The sequence below is a fragment of the Humulus lupulus genome, chromosome 1 (assembly GCF_963169125.1).
Source record: "Humulus lupulus chromosome 1, drHumLupu1.1, whole genome shotgun sequence".
Lineage (NCBI taxonomy): Eukaryota > Viridiplantae > Streptophyta > Magnoliopsida > Rosales > Cannabaceae > Humulus > Humulus lupulus.
The window spans coordinates 238,561,588-238,574,846 of record NC_084793.1 but is presented as its reverse complement, the minus strand read 5'-3'; the positions used below and the strand labels follow the sequence as shown (position 1 = coordinate 238,574,846).

At 40.8% G+C, this 13,259-nt stretch overlaps 1 non-coding gene across 1 annotated transcript; it reads right to left on the bottom strand.

Annotated features, from left to right (window-relative positions):
* Positions 1 to 3,113: 3,113 nt before the first annotated feature.
* Positions 3,114 to 3,220, bottom strand: LOC133813396 (small nucleolar RNA R71). The gene has a single exon (XR_009884409.1). It is a non-coding gene; the product is annotated as a small nucleolar RNA R71 (small nucleolar RNA).
* Positions 3,221 to 13,259: the final 10,039 nt, after the last annotated feature.

Below are 13,259 nucleotides of genomic sequence, written 5' to 3'. Positions count from 1 at the left end.
GCATCGACCAGCTGGTTGATTCTTGGAAGTGGGAAACAATCATTCGAGCAGGCTTTACTAAGGTCTGTGAAATCCATGCATGTCCTCCACTTACCATTTGTCTTGGGAACTAGTACGATATTAGAGACCCAAGATGAATAAAACACTACCCTGATGAATCCATTTTCCTTTAGCCTGTTGACTTCTTCTTGTAGAGATTTGGATCTATCTTTGTCGAGCAGCCTTCTTTTTTGTTGTATAGGTGGGTAGTTTTTATCTACATTCAAGACATGGCAGATCACCGCTGGGTCTATCCAATCATATCTTTATGCGACCAGAAAAAGACCTCCTGGTGTTTCTTCAAAAACTCCACCAATTCATTTTTCGTTGTTGTCTCTAATTTTTTACCAACTTTTACAACCCTTCTCAGATTTTTCTCTTCTAACTGGACCTCCTCGAGGTCCTCCATGGGTCCTATGTTTTCTTCAAAATCCCCAAAGTGAGGATCTAAGTCCCTATCCTCACTTTGGGCAATGCCCTATTTGGTGACTTGTTCACCTAATTGGGCATGTGTTTCATTTACCACCAGCAACCTTTTTTCAGCTCCACCACGATCTTCCCCTTCTTGCTTTTGTGATCGAGGAATCGTAGCATTCTCTAGCTTCTCACTGGTTTCCCAACACACACCCAACTCCTGCGTCGATCGGAAACTTCATGGCCAAATGCTAGACCAAAGTTACGCCTGGCAGATCGACGAGTATGGGTCTTCCAATCACAGCATTATATGCAGATGGACAAACAACTATTATGAAAGTAGCGAGCAATGTCGTGTTCACAAGTGATAACTCTAGGAATTAGAGTTATTTTTATGCTTTTAAACTTATATTTTTTTTATCAAGGAAGAGTGATTTGTGATATTTTATATTAGTTTTATTGTGTTTTCATTAAATATTAATTAAAGTAGGATAATATTAAATAGTATAGTAATGCTGGGAAAATCTCTAAAAATATGTTGGTTCATTATGTTGATAGGTGGTCTTTGAGTTTGGAGCAATTTGAGAAAAAAAATTGAAGTGTGAAGTGGAATCAGAATTTGAGGAATGCGGTGGCATTGTTGCAGCATCGCATCCTGGTAGATGCTCTATTTTGAGGGTCCACGTGTGAAGTTTTAAATTTATGGTCTTTAACTCATTTTGTTGTAATTATCTTATTTGGGCTGAAAGTAATTGATACAAGGATATTTGGGCTTTTATTGTACTTGGTCCATTTTTGGTAAAGAAGAAAAAAAAACAAAAAGTGAATTAAAAGATAAAGCAAAGAGGCCCACGTGACCCAAGGTGGGGGGATGACCTAAAATGTATTGATTTTCTTTTCAAAAAGGGGGATATACGACCAGGCAGAGAAGAACATACCCAGCCGCCTGGTGAAATGAATATACCCATTTTTGGCAGCCATTATTATGAAGGAAGAGGAGAGGGGAAGGAGAAAATAGGGAAAAGCAAGAGGACAAAGCCGCTTGAGACATCACTTTGGCTTGATTTCTTACCTTTATTTCTATTTCCTTTTAGTTTATTATCTAAATTTTCAGATTATGGATTGCATTTATTTGGGCATTTTTTAGATTATGAGTATGAACTAAACTCTAAATAGCTAGGATAATTAGAACCCTAATATGCGATTGTATTGACACTTTTATATTGAAGTTTATGCAACTTGATGTTTGTTCATTCAAATATTTATCATGTTTAATGCTTGCTATTGATTGATCACCTTTAGTAGGTAATTTGGTTAATTTTTAATTCTGAAAAGGTTGAAATTAATGGACACATGATTTGAATGGTGCATGCTTGAACTCTTTGAATTCAAGATTGTAGTGATATTGACATATATTATTACCATGCATACCCTTATGGAATTTATGCTTAAATGAAATCTTTGAAATTGAATTAGCATAGACATATGTGATTTAATTAAAAGATTAGAGTCATAGTTCATTGACGAAAGCCTATGAAAATTAACTAAAATTCTGGGCTAATAGATTTCTAGTTGCTACAGCATCAGTGTCAGAATTGCATATTAGGGGGATAATTATCTTAGTTGTTGTTATACCATTTGTACTCCTTGAATCAGTTTTCCTGAGTTGTTTATTTTGTTTTTCTGCATTTAATTAGTATTTAATTACTTAGTTCTTAGACCACAATCTTTTTAATTAATCTTACTGCCTTTAAATCATTTTGTTAGAACTTAGTCTCATAATTAAAACTTAAAGAAACAGTCCTTGTGGATACGACATCTGGTACTTGTTACTATATTACTTGTTGTTGACAGTGTACACTTCCACTTAGCTTATTTTACGCAACAAGTTTTTGCCGCCGTTGCCGGGGATTGTTTAAAGTCATTTATTGTGAAATTAAGTATCTCACAATTTGGTTTAAATTCTTTTGTGCTAACTTGGGTGATTCTCGTGCAATATCAGGTTTATATAGTGTATGAACGAGAATCAAGACCATGAACTACTTCCCATTGATCTAGAAATCAAGCGTACCTTTAGAAGAAGGAGAAAGATACAAAAATCAAAAAGGGAAGTAGTAGTGATGGATGCTGAGCAAGGGGCCCAACAAGGAGTTGCTCAAAGGGCGGAAAATCTAGCAGGAGTCACTCGTGATCCACCAGTAAATCTAGCAGGAGCTGCTCAAGATTGAGCAGCTCAAGTGGGAGTAGCTACCAACAATGGGCAAAATGCAGTTATTGTGGCTGATGACAGAGATCGTGCTATCAGGAAATATGCTCTCCCCCTCTTCAATGAGCTCAATCCGAGCATCGTTAGACTAGAAATTCAGGCAGCACAGTTTGAATTGAAGCCAGTCATGTTCTAGATGCTTCAAACTGTGGGTCAGTTCAGTGGGATGCCAACAAAGGATCCTCACCTTCATCTTCAATTGTTCATTGAAGTGAGTGATTCATTCAAGCTGCCCGGAGTGACAGAGGATGCACTGAGACTAAAGTTGTTCCCATACTCCTCGAGAGACAGAGCTAGAGCTTGGTTGAACTCTTTGCCATCTGATTCTGTGACTACTTGGCAAGAGTTGGCGGAGCGGTTTTTGATGAAGTATTTTCCTCCCACTAAAAATGCCAAGCTCCGCAATGAGATTACTTCATTCCAACAACTTGATGGAGAATCTTTATATGAGGCATGGGAGCGGTTTAAGGAGTTGTTGCGCAAATGCCCTCACCATGGCATTCCTCATTGCATCCAGATGGAGACCTTCTATAACGGTCTCAACGCTCATACTAGGATGGTGGTTGATGCTTCAGCGAACGGGGCTCTTCTTGCTAAGTCCTCTAATGAGGCATATGAAATCTTTGAGAGAATATCCAACAACAACTATCAGTGGCCCACTTCTAGATTGTCTACAGGTAGAAAGGTGGCCGGTATTCATGATGTAGATTCCATCACTTCTTTGGCAGCCTAAGTGTCCTCTATTTCTAATATGCTCAAGACAATGAATATGGGGATGAATAATTCAATGGTGTAGCCTATGGGAACACAAATGCGGCCCATGGAGAACATTTCTTGTGTGTATTGTGGCAAGGGTCATACTTTTGACAACTGTCCTTCTAATCCGGCAGCTGTATGTTACATGGGGAACCAACATAGGAATGATCCTTATTCTAATTCCTACAACCCATCATGGAGGCAACATCCCAACTTCTCGTTGAGTAATCAAGGGGTTGGCCCTAGCAATTCTTCTATGCCTCCAAGACCAAATTTCCCGCCGGGTTATCCCCCACAAGCTCAACAACAAAGGCCACAACAACAAGCAATGCAATCTAGCTTACTTGAGAGCATGTTGAAGGAATATACAGTGAAGAATGAAGCCATGATCCAAAGCTAAGCTGCATCATTGAGAAACTTAGAAAACCAAGTTGGGCAGCTAGCTAATGAGCTTAGAAATAGACCCCATGGTACATTACCAAGTGACACCGAGAATCCAAGAAATGGGAGCAAAGAACATTGTAAAGCCATCACTTTGAGAAGTGGGAAGGAGTTCGAGAATTCCAAGAAAAAATCTGGGCATGAGCGTGAGCCCTCTTCAATCCAAATAAATGAGGAAATTCAAAAAGATGCTGAAATTCCTAGTGTAGAAAAATCTGCCTCTTCCCAGAATGCTACAGGAATGCCACAGCATCAGCTCCCAGACAGCTTAAGTACAAGGCAACCACCTTCATTTCCCCAATGTTTTCAGAAGCAAAAGTTGGACACTCAATTTAAAAAGTTCCTAGACATTTTGAGGTAGCTACATATTAACATTCCCCTTGTCGAAGCCCTAGAGAAAATGCCTAACTATGTGAAGTTTATGAAAGACATCCTTACAAAGAAGAGAATATTGGGGGAATTTGAGATAATGGCTCTTAACAAGGAGTGTAGCTCATTCTTGCAAAACAAGCTGCCACCGAAGATTAAAGATCCTGGGAGTTTCACCATTCCATGCACCATTGGTAATTCTTATTCTGGCATGGCTTTATTCAATTTAGGTGCAAGCATTAACTTGATGCCAATGTCTATTTTCGAGCAATTGGGGATTGGAGAAGTTAGGCCTACTACAGTTACTCTTCAACTAGTAGATAGATCTCTTGCTAATCCGGATGGGAAGATTGAAGATGTATTGGTAAGGGTAGACAAATTCTGATTTTATTGTGTTAGATTATGAGGCAGATAGAGAGGTGCGCATTATCTTGGGGAGGCCATTTCTTGCGACTGGAAGAACTTTAATAGATGTGCAGAAGGGGGAGCTGACTATGAGGGTCCAAGATGAAAAGGTGACTTTTAATGTTTTTAAAGCTATGAGATTTCCTGATGAGGTTGAGGAATGCTTAGTGGTTTCGGTGGTAGATTCTTTGGCATCAAAGGAGATTGAGACTAGTAATGTTGGCGATCCATTAGAGAGGTTATTGTTGTTTGATTCACACAATGATGAAGATGAAGAGGAGTACTCAGCTTGGTTGGAGGTTAATTCTCAAGGGTTAAGTACAAGAAACTGATTTGATTCATCGGAGTTGTCGTCTAGGTAGTTCAAAGCTCCTAAACCATCCATTGAAGAGCCACCTGAGTTGTTTTCCATCACATTTGCGATATGCCTACTTGGGTCCATCATCCACTTTACATGTCATTATTTCAGCGGAGTTGAACCATGATCAAGGAGAAAAGTTGCTCAAAGTATTGAGAAAGTTTAAAAAGGCCATTGGGTGGACTATTGCAGATATTCGAGGTATTAGTCCTTCTTTGTGTATGCATAAGATCTTGCTTGAAGACAGTGAAAAAGGTTCTGTTAAGGGGCAAAGAAGACTAAATCCTATCATGAAGGAAGTAGTGAAGAAAGAAATCATCAAGTGGTTGGATGCTGGCATTATTTATCCTACCTCTGACAGTTCATGGGTGAGTCTTGTACAGTGTGTACCTATGAAGGGTGGGATCACAGTGGTGAAGAATGAAGACAATGAGTTGATTCCTACTAGAACTATGACTGGATGGAGGATTTGCATGGACTACCGGAAGCTAAACAAGGTCACTAGGAAGGATCCTTTCCCTCTTCCTTTCATTGATCAGATGCTAGAAGGACTTGTTGGGAGAGAGTATTATTGCTTCCTTGATGGGTACTCTGGTTACAATCAGATAGCAGTGGCCCCAGAAGATCAGCACAAGACTACATTCACTTGCCCCTATGGTACTTTCACATTTAAAAGAATGCCCTTCGGTTTGTGCAATGCTCCTGCTACGTCTAAGTGATGTATGATGGCTATCTTTACTGATATGGTTGAGAAGTTTCTAGAGGTGTTCATGGATGATTTTTCACTCTTCGGGGATTCTTACGATGATTGTCTGAATAACTTGTCTGAGGTGTTAAAGAGATGTGAAGAGACAAACCTAATCCTTAACTGGTAAAAATGTCACTTTATGGTTAAGGAAGGTATTGTTTTGGGGAATAAGGTATCTAAGCAAGGGATTGAAGTTGATAAGGCGAAAATTGAAGTTATTGAGAAGCTACCACCTCCTAATTCAGTGAAGAACATTAGGAGCTTTCTTGGGGATGCTGGTTTCTAGAGAAGGTTCATCAAAGACTTCTCTAAGATCTCCAAACCACTTTGCAATCTTTTAGAGAAGGATACACCTTTCCACTTCAAAGGAGCATGTTTGAAGGCTTTTCTAGAGTTGAAAGAGAGATTAATTTCAGCCCCTATCATTATTGCGCCGGATTGGAGTTTTCCCTTTGAATTGATGTGTGACGCTAGCGATTATCCAGTTGGAGCTGTGATGGGGCAGCGAAGGAACAAGGTGTTTCACTCTATTTATTATGCCAGCTGCACTTTGACACGAGCTCAATCGAATTACATTGTAATTGAGAATGAGCTACTAGCCATTGTCTTTGCTTTTGACAAGTTTCGCTCCGATCTTGTGGGAACTAAAGTGATTGTCTACACCGATCACTCAGCCATAAAGTATTTGATTGCCAAGAAGGATGCAAAGCCAAGATTGATTCGGTGGGTGCTTTTGCTTCAAGAGTTTGATGTTGAGATTCAAGATAGAAAAGGGGTAGAAAATCAAGTGGCTGACCACTTATCAAGAATGGAGCGTGAAGAAGATTCCAACTCTCTTATCCCCATCAAAGAAACATTCCCTGATGAACAAGTGTTTGGGGTCAACCATTCTCATGAGTTTCCTTGGTTTGCTGATTTTGCTAATTATTTGGCTAGTGGGTTGATGCCACCAGAGATGACTAGCCAACAAAGGAAGAAATTCCTGCATGATGTGAAGTCTTATTTTTGGGAGGAACCCTTTTTATTTAAGCAATGTGAAGATCAGATTATTAGAAGATGTGTGGCAGAACATGAAATTGAGGGAATTCTTTTCCATTGTCATTCATCTCCTTATGGTGATCATTTTGGGAGAGCACGCACTGCTGCCAAGGTTCTCCAATCACGTTTCTTTTGGCCTTCTTTGTTTAAAGACTCTTATGCTTATGTGGTAAGATGCGATCGTTGTCAAAGTGTAGGAAACATCTCAAGGAGAAATGAGATGCCTCTTACTAGTATTCTTGAGGTTGAGTTGTTTGACGTGTGGGGAATTGATTTCATGGGCCCCTTCCCACCCTCATATGGAAACTTGTATATCTTTGTGGCTGTTGATTATGTCTCTAAGTGGGTTGAAGCCGCTGCCTATTCGACTAATGATTCCAAGGTGGTCATGAGGTTTTTACACAAGCATATTCTCACTAGATTTGGCACCCCAAGGGCTATCATAAGCGATGAGGGAACCCATTTTGTGAACAAGGTGTTGGCTAGTTTATTGGCTAAGTATAGTGTGAAGCATAAGGTGGCTATGGCATACCATCCTCAAACCAATGGCCAAGCGGAAATTTCAAACAGAGAAATAAAGGGTGTGCTTGAAAAGGTGGTGAATTTGAATCGTAAGGATTGGTCTAAGAGGTTGGATGACGCATTATGGGCCTATTGAATGACATTTAAAACTCCATTGGGGATGTCTCCTTATCGCCTAGTGTTTGGAAAAGGATGTCACTTGCCAGTAGAACTTTAACATAGAGCTTATTGGGCACTCCAACAACTCAATCTAGACTTGCAACTTGCGGTGGAGAAAAGAATGTTACAACTTGATGAGTTGGAAAAAATGTGGTTGTTTTCATATGAGAATGCAAAGCTTTATAAGGAAAAGACGAAGAGGTGGCATGACAAGCATATCAAACCCCATTCATTTGAGGAAGGGCAGCAAGTTTTATTGTTCAATTCTAGACTCAAGTTGTTTCCTGGGAAGCTCAAGTCTGGGTGGTCTGGGCCGTTCACTATTACCAAGGCGTATCCTCATGGGGATGTGGAATTGAGAGGAAATGAAGGAGGTGAATTAAAAGTCAACGGGCAGAGGTTGAAACACTATTGGGGTGGTGAGGTTGAGCGTAGCAAGACCTCACTCACCTTAGTTGATCCTTGAGAAATCATGTTCTTGAGCTGCTGTGCTTAAAGTTACATTTGGAGAGCAGCTAATTATACATATACTTATATATAATATATAGTGTTCTATTTATTTTATTCTTGTTTTTCACCTATTGCCTTCATTGTCTATGTTGTGGATTTGAAAAAATTCAAGTATGGAGTGGCTGTGAGGATTCAGGTAGTTTTAGTGGTCAATTGCAGTGTATTTGGACATGTTTCAGGTCGAGACTTGGTGATATTTATGGTTTGTTTACGGATCATTTGAATTCTGGAAAGTCTTGAAGTGATGCTGCAGCAATGTTGTTAAGTTTTTTAGTGATGCTGCAGCATTGGAGATAGACGAAGCTTTGAGACTTTTTAAGAAAGTCTGGGCAAATTTCAAAAATTACCCCCCCAATAATTTTTTTTTGCCTATCCCTAATTTAACCCCAGCCACCACGACCCGAAATCCATCTCTGCCTCCCACACCTAGTCGACCCATCTCCGCCTCTCACGACCCTACCTCCGACCATCCAATGCACATCACAACCCAACTGAAACCCATCTCCTGCCTCCGCCTCACACGAACCCAAACAGCCACGACCCGAAACCCATCTCCGCCTCCCACACCCTTCTCGCCACCCATCTCCTACCTTCCGACCCATCTCCGCCTCACAAAAACCTGAGCCAGCGGTGCCTCGTCCACCTCCACCCATGCCATTCTCGGACTCACGAAGCCGCGCACCCAGCCCCACCAAGCTCCGACCCACGAACCCACACAGCCACCACCGACCCAGATCTGCTGAACCGTGACCCATTTCATCACCAACCCAGCCCCATCTCGCACCCACGTACACAGTCACCCAAATACCACCCCAAGTTAGTTTTCTCTCAAGTTCAGGTGTCTCTCTATACAGCCAGGTTGAGCACCTCTTGGCTTCAACTAAGAGTTACTTTCTAGATTTTTTTTAGTGTGATTGATGGAGTCTTGTCGTTGAATGCCTACATATTGTGCCAATATTTTCTGCTGGGATTCCTTACTATTAAGCTTGTTAATAGGCAGTAGTATTGCATCAATGATTGGTGTTTCTTGCTCATGGCTATGGGGAATTTTATTGTTGTCATTGCACTGGGTATTCTTGCTTAATTAGTTCTGGCTAGGAATTCTTGTTAGCTGAATTGGTGTTATCTTTGGAAGTTTTCTGGGCATTTTTTTTATATTTTCTAAGTAGCTTCTTAAGTGCCATTCTGGGGCTATTGCATCGCCATCATGAGCGATCAATTTCTTGTACATTTAACTTGATAATCAGGGGTTGTTGATTCTGTGTTGAAAACTTTTGGGTCGAATATTCTTATTTGATTATGTGTTAAGAATGCCTCGGGGAATGAAGCAAGTCGCTCGGAAGCTTAGTTCTTATGTGAAGTTCAGCGGTACTGAGGCCATTGATCGTTATGAGAAAACATTTCACACCCAAATCTTTTTAGCAGACAAGGGATTCAATTTGAATAGTGTTGATGAAACAGAACTGCCCCTTTATGTTCGCACGCCTATTGAAGCACTCCGTTGGCAGCTCTTTTGTGGCCCTCACCTTATGCCTGATGATACTATTGTGAGAGAATTCTATGCCAACCTTTGGCCCACCCAGTCACCAAGTGTCCTAGTGTGCGAAACAGAAGTCCCACTGACATTCGCTGCCATCAATGCTCTATATGGCTTACCGAATATTGAGGATGATGACTATGCAGCCACGTTTTAAAATTGTGATCCGGAGTTATGCCAACAAGAATTAGATGATCTTACGATTCCTGGCACTCAGTGGGCATCCTCCTCCACCCAAGGTTGCCTCACTTGTAGGCGAGAATTCTTATCACCTGAAGCTAAAGTGTGGTTCTACTTTGTCTGCAACAGTTTTATGCCCACCATGCATACTTCCACTGTCAATATGGAGTGAATGTTCCTGCTGTTTGCCATCATTGGAGGGCATACCATAAATGTGGGTAGAATCATTGCCCAAGCAATATGCGAGTGTGCCGATAAGAAGGCAGGGCATACCTTCTTTCCCTCTCTAATCACACAACTATGTCCTCAGGCGGGTGTCCCAATGGTTTAGCCGTGCACTGAGAAGTATATCTGTAACGCCCTGCTAATTAGGGTCCATTACAAAGTGTGTTTAAAACCAGTGCGGGACTTGCTAAACAAGTCATTTGGACTAAACATGTGATTAAGCCACTAAGGGTTTAGGCATTGAAAATTTTGATCAACTCATAAACATTTCCATTAAGTTGTAAACATGTTCTTTACATGGGATCCCAAAATCGATAGTTTAAAAGCTTATTACAAAACTCAGATTACACAATAAGCCATCCTAAGCGGAAAAAGCTGTGTTTAACCCTAGTTCCTCTAAGCATCTCGGCCGTGGTGGTCGAGCGGACTTCATATGTACATACCACTGCTAATGCTCTCCGACTCATGGCTAGTTGAGCTTCTCTTTACCTTTACCTGCACCACAAATCACCTGTGAGCCAGAAGACTCAACAAGAAAACATAATCAACAGTTCAGTGAATAAAACAACCATCAAACAGTAATAACTGAATCCAGTGCATTCATTAAACCCAATTGGAGACCATAGAGTCACACAAGTGCATGTTGCTCCTTCTTTCAAGTTGTTGGCATCTGAACCAGTCAAGTGCATGTTGCACTCCCAGGGTGGCCCAGCCATGGTGGCCTGCACTCAACGTGCATTATACCAATATTAGCTTATAAACTAAGTTCTTTATGCCCTTGACTTATAAGTCAAGCCACCACGTGCCTCCAACTTATGAGTTGAAGCCTTGGGATTCTCAACTAATAAGGATCTCCTAGAGTCCATCATATTCTCAACTAATAAGTTGATCCCCACTTAACATCCTCCTAATACCCTAGTTTATAAACTAGGCTTCACAGTGATAACAGACAGTCACATGTTTCATATAGCATACTTATCAAATAGTCACACAATGCATTATAATACATTCACTCAACAGTCATAAGCATAATCATAATTATGTACGTTACAATGTACCTAATCATACATTCGCAACATAATTATGGTCATGTTCATCACCTTAACTAAGCTCTAATCAAGCATTCACATAACAGTTGCAGTTTTCTTACCTTTGGTCCGTATGCGGGTTATTAGCGACGACCCTCTGAGTATGACCCTCGATTCAAGCCCTTAGCGAAAACCTAGTCACAATCGCAATAAGGAAGCTTCCATCAATAACAGGTAAATAACAACTTCCAGACCAACTCTTAGCCTCTGGGACATCAAATACCACTTAACAAGGAATTAGAATTGATTCCGAGCCCAAATGGTTAAGTTCCCAATCTAAAAATCTCATTTAAGCCAAAATTCCCCTTAAGAGCCGCGGCCCCTCACACACGAGTCGCGACCCACCTCTAATTCCAGAGGCTCGGTCTCCCTGGAAATCAACGCGCGACGCGGCGCATCTCTGAGGCGCCGCGGCCCACCCCTGCCTCCGAGCCCTGCTGGCTCAAAAATCCCTTCACAAGCCGCAGCTCACCACCACGAACCCAGAAATTTCTAGGTTTTTCTTCAACCGAACCCACCTAAAACCCATCTAATTCCACCCTAACCTTCCAATTCAGTTCCCATAATTATCAAAACCATTTCCAAAGACAAAACCCAGCCATATATCATAATAACACTTATCAAAACCCTCAAACTCAACCTTCCAACTATCTAACATGCATCAACACCATAATTCTAAATTATTCAGCAAAACTATCCATAGAAAGGGAGCTGCTGAATTCTTTTTCCTTTAGTTTCCTTAGTCTTCTCAGCAATCCCAGCTCACCCAAACACCACACTTAACCCAAAAATAACCATTTTGCCCCTTGCCCTTATCTTATTCATCAAGTGCTTACAAGGGCAATTTTGTCCTTTGCTTTAAATCCCGCTATCCATAATTTGCATCCTATAATTCCTGCTACTTCCAATATTCTCACACAGTTACCAATAAATTCCCATTACCCACTAATTCCTAGTAATGTACTAAATTACTAGAATACCCCTAAGCTCACCCCGAATCGGGTATTAAGACCCTGTTGTGATTTTCTCGCTAACTTGCTCATCGGGATCGCCTCTCCCCGAGTAACCCAAATATATCCACATAATAATGTGGTCTCAATCACACAAACACATATTTGAAGTCATACACCAAATGAGTCAAATTACTAAAATACCATTCTTATAAGAAACGAGCCCACATACACATATTTAATATCTCTAACATACAAGCATGATTATATTATAATATAATTCACATAATAACTCAATTATTGCCTCCCGGCCCCCTAATCCAGGCACTAAGCCGTATTAGGAAATTCGGGATGTTACAATATCCCTGGACGTATTACCAGTTATGACATCTCCCGCATCTTGCAGACGTCTGATTCCCAGAAGCATGGGAAAAGTTCTTCTTTTGCTCCAGATGTAGACCATGAACCATCGGTTGAGCCACCCGTTGAGAATGAGGCCCCTCCCATGCCTCCTCCAGCACTGCTCCTGTCGTTGACCCTCACCACCGCCAGATGATGGACATGATACATTTTATGCATCAGCAGCATCAGGCTTACTGGCGCTATGCCCAAGGGCATGACCAATCCATTGAAAGCATGCTTAAGCAGAATTTAACCAACCACTTCACCTTCTTGCCTCAATTTCCAAACAACATCCTAGAACCATGGCAAGGAGGTAGCACCGCACACATGGAGGAGACTAGCGATGAAGACGCCAATAGTGGCGATCAGTGAGAGGAGGGAGTTTTCTTTGTCTTTTGCTCTTATTTAGTTTTTATGTGGATTGTCTCTTGTTATTGTAGTATATTGTTGTTGTTGTTCTTTGTTATGCTGTCTTGTGTAGCAATGAGGACCTTGCTCTCTCTTAAGTTTGGGTGGTGTTGTTCTTATTTGCTAATTGTGTCGTTTTACTTTCTTAAAATTTCTTATCTTGTTTTATGTAGAGTCTAGAGTCTAGGTTGTTTTGGAATCAATTTTTGTAATGGTTTTGCTTAAGTTTGGGGGAGGGCTTGATGATAAAATTTCAAAGATATTAGTAAAAAGCTGATAGCTTTTGTGTGTGAATGAGCCTTTAGTACTTAAAGTTTTTTATGCCAACCGAACTTTAGTGAAAGTGTGAATCCAAATCAATGCACATAGTATAACCTTGAAAATTCCGAAGTCCTAGGCAAAGTGGAGGTTGCATGAAGGTTCATGTTTTTAGAATTGGTTCGA